We start from the raw sequence: 4638 nt of genomic DNA on the forward strand, positions 1-4638 counted from the left end.
AGCTCACTATATTTCTCTGATTCAATTTGTGGCTCTATTATTTGTCCTGTTAAACCACGTGTCTGTTCTTCTTCAATGTCTTAGTATTTTTTTATGGCACATTTATAGTAAACCCCAAATTTAGGTAGTATTAGTTCCCTAGTTTTGTTCATTTTTACTATTGTGCTGTATATTCTGGTGTTCTTTTTTTTCTGTATCACTCATTCAATCTATGTGTCAACATCTCACGAAAGATTGGATCACAAATTAGGTTCGTTGGATATTTCATGGGAATTATCTGAAATCTCCAAACCATTTAGAAATAACTGGCATTTAAAAAGATAAGTATGGAAGAAAAGAAATAATTGATATTTTATAAATAAATCTGTCTATAATTATGGAATGAAAGATTAATTCTTTATTTAAACATTCTTTGGATTATTTCATCAGATATTTATTTATTTGGTTATTTAGTTATTTACTTTTTTATTTTTTTATTTTTTTTGCAGAACCAGGGATTGAACTCAGGCCCTTGAGCTTGCTAGGCAAGCACTTATTCTACTGAGCCATCTCTCTGGCCCCAGTTATTTACTTTTGAATCAGGAATCAAACTCAAGACTTTGTGCTTGCCAGGCGAGTTCTGTGCCACTGAGCTATCTCCCTCACCAGAATTTAAACAGTGTTCACGTATTGATCCTGAAAGTGCTTTGTTAGAAATATACGTAGGTGATATTTGCTACCATTATATTTGACATACTAAAACTAATTAAAAGCTTCTATATAGCTATATTAAATTAAAGCAGAATATATTTTGGAGCAAAAAAGGCTATCATCAGGGCTCTAAAAGAACAGTGCACATGATAAAAGTGTATGGTCTCCAAAGAAACACAATGATATACCTATATTTTAATGGAGACTGACTTTGAAAGCCTACACTATCCCAGAGAGTATTCTCGAGGAAAGATTTGATACACACAGGATTATCAAAAAATTGTTTTATTGATAATTTAATTTTATTTAAATTACTATGCATACCAGGCTATTATCCAAATCATTAACATATGCTACTAAGTAATACTGCCTGAATCTAACTTTCAAAATCTTTTTGAAATAAATAACAGGATTCTTCGGAGTTAAAGCCTTACTCATTGAATAAATAAAAATTCCGTTAAATCAATTGATGTAAAATGATATATAATTCTGGCATTCTAATTTTGAAGTAGAAATCATGTTCTTCATAGTAATTAATTTAATTATGCTGGTTTTCAAGAATTGAAATAAGTTTTTGTTTATTTGTTTGTTTGTTTGTTTGTTTTGAGGAACCAGGGATTGGACTGAGGCCCTTGTGCTTGCTGGGCAAGTGCTTATCCTACGAACCATTTCCCCAGCTCCACAGGCATTCTTGTACTCAATATGTTTGACATTTTTTATTTAAATAGCTGATAAAGAGCTTTCTAAGGTATTGCTATAAGCTTTTAATATCTTATTGGAATATGTTTCTTTGGGATAACTGACTTACTTTTATTTTCTTCTTTCCTGATGTAGCTAAACTTTTGAATCCAGAGATGCTTTCCTGTTTTCTATGCATGTTTTTTATATGTTGATTTATTTTAAATATTTTAACTGATTTTAATGACTGGGATTTTTTACTGATTTACAATTTATTACATGTATGAAAATAATTGTTATATTAGAAGTTATTTTGAGGGGTTGGAGAGATGGCTCAGTGGAATAAGCACTTCCCTGGCAAGCTCAAGGGCCTGCGTTCAATCCCCCAATCTGCCAAAAAAAAAAAAAAAAAAAAAAAAAAAAAGGTATTTTGAGGGTGGGCCAGAAAGCTCAGCGCATGTTTAGGCAGAACACAGGGACCAGGGTTCAATTCCTGGCATGCCATGCTGGCCCCTTCCCTTGGACACGCTGTGACTACAATTGGGACTGGGCATGGTGGTATGCACCTGTAATCCCAGCTTTTGGGGGGCTGAAAACTGAGGAATCACTATGAATTCAATCTATGTAGTGAGAACCTGTACACCCTGTAAGGAATGCATTTTTTGAAGTTATATTGACAATTTTATATTTTACTTTTATTTATAAATCTTTAAAAATGTTTTTCCTTTTACTGTCCACCATTTCTAAAGTTAAACTTTTTATGCTGATTTACTTTATTACCCTTTGTTCTTTACCTTATCTTTCTCCATCATTTTCCTGATTTTTTTTTTTTTTTTGGTACAGGGTGGCACTACACAGATCTGTCTGGTAGTGATTCTCCTGTTTTTAGTCCAAGAGCTGGGATTACAGAGGTGTGCTACCATACGAATCTTAGTTGCCCTCTCAGTGCACCATGGAGGCAGGACCGGCGCCACACAATGGAGATTGAATTCATATATATATTATTGGAAAAGATGTAGCGGGGCCAGGGAGATGGCTCAGTGGAATAAACGCTTCCCTGGCAAGCGCAAGGGCCTGAGTTCAATCCCTGGTTCCGAAAAAAAAAAAAAAAAAAGGAAAAGAAGTAGCAATGAGATAGTTTCAAAACAGGTTAGTAGTACAGTTACAATAATTAATACATTGTGTATTGTTGTCTTTGTGGTCATTATTCCTAGTACAAAAAGCAGACATGATACCTTGTCTAAACACTATTAGTTTAAACTTTCTTCACATTGAACTAAGAGAAAGTAGCTGTATATTTATGATTTTTTGTATATAGAGATATATATTATTTTTCCACTACAAAATGGTCCTTCATTTATAACTCCTTTTTTGTTTACTTTTGTCAGAGATGGGTATTCCAATGCCATGCATACATTGTAGATGCATGAATTCAACAAAGTAATCCAGTAGTCTCTAATGGTAGTGGGTTAACCACAAAACTGGCAGTGTCAGAAGTTGTTGATTTGAGGCTTTTACAGCTCAGCATATTAATATGGCTCTATGTTTTATATCTCAATTTTATACTTTTATGCTGGATAGTTAACACCAAGTTAAAGCAAGACATATATAACAAAATATGTAACATTTGAATCTGACAAGGTCAGTCAAATCCCCTCAGGACTTACTCTGAAAGCCTATATAGCAGCTTTTAGATCTTTTGTTGGTATCAGCCATGTGGATTGTTGTCATTGCTTGACCAATTTGCTCTTTGACAAAATCTATGGGAATGTTTTCTCTCCATGTGACTCTCCTTAGGCACACTCTTCATCATCAATCACTTTCTTCTGTGGCCCCATAATCTCTCTGATCAGAAAATTTGGGACACAACTGAGTTACAGGATGTTACAGTACAGGTCTTCCTATGTCCTGAATTCTCAATGACCTTGAAAGGCTAGAGCCAAAATGTTGGCTGTCCTTGAAGCCCTTCTTTTTCTTTAATTTTTGGTGTGCAAACTTAAGTTGTTAACCATGCAGAAGAGAAGCTTAATTATATTATTACCCTACACCATAGGCAGTTGAGGATGTCCTCACTATCTGTCTGAATATCAGACATCTTAGACATAACATGGAACGGGTATTTTTCATCAAGTATTAATATGTTAAACTTTAAATCCCTACAGAATGCGAAGAAAAAAAGAAAAAAAATAAAAAACAGAAAAATATTTTAAAAAGTAGCAACACACAATTACATTTTTTACGCAGAAATTTAGAAATCTAGCCATATACAGCATTGTAGCAGGATAGTCCTATGACTTTTTTTGTCTCTTGTTTTCATATATTGTCCCCTTTTGTTTTTAAACAAATATTTACTTGACAGACAGTATGGCATTTATTGGTATGACATGACAAGCAGTATATATTTAGAAGAGCAGAATGACAGGCATTACAAGCATGACCCTAGTAATACACATTGCTCTCTTCAGTGCAGTTGCTTAGTTCACAGGTATCAGCATATTTAGTTAGTCAGGGTGAAAATCCTATTAATTAACTGCTAGTTTCAAAAACCTGCTGAAGATTCTCTGGATCACTGCCTTAATCATCTTGTGAATATAAATGTATGACTTTGCCCCTGTCATATTGCCTAACTTTTTCCTTGCCCTCTCTTCATTGTTTAATTGTTTAGATCTTACTTTCCTTTTAATTCTGTTATGCCTTTCTATTTTGATTTCTTCTATTGAGATCTTACACTCTGGTGATTATATGATATTTACATATGTGGGTCTGGTTTGTTTTACTTATGAGTATATCTTCAAATGGTATCCACTTTACTATAAAGGCTTTAAGTTTATCATTCTTTATAGCTGAGTAAAACTATATTGTATAAAAAATACCACATCTTTTTCATCCATTCCTCTAGTGATGGGCATCTTGGTTGTTCCAAGTTTTGGCTATCATAATTGTGCTGCTATATAGGTGCAAACATAGCACTATGATATGACGTTTTCAGTTCCTGTGGGAAAATTCGCAGGAGGCGGATAGCTGGTTTGAATGGGATTTCCAGTTCTAGTTTTATCAGGAGTCTGTACACTGATTTCTATAATGGTTTCACCAGTCTACGTTCCCACCAGCAGTGGAGAATGGTTCCTTTTTTTCCCGCAGCCTCTCCAACATTTTTTCTGATAGCCATTCTTTATTTGTTTAGGATTTCTTTAAGATAGTCATTCTTTCTGCAGTTAGATGGTATCTCAGTGTTGTTTTAATTTACATTTCATGGATGGTTAATGATGT

The sequence above is a fragment of the Octodon degus genome, unplaced genomic scaffold (genome assembly GCF_000260255.1).
Source record: "Octodon degus isolate 3935 unplaced genomic scaffold, OctDeg1.0 scaffold00327, whole genome shotgun sequence".
Classification (NCBI taxonomy): domain Eukaryota; kingdom Metazoa; phylum Chordata; class Mammalia; order Rodentia; family Octodontidae; genus Octodon; species Octodon degus.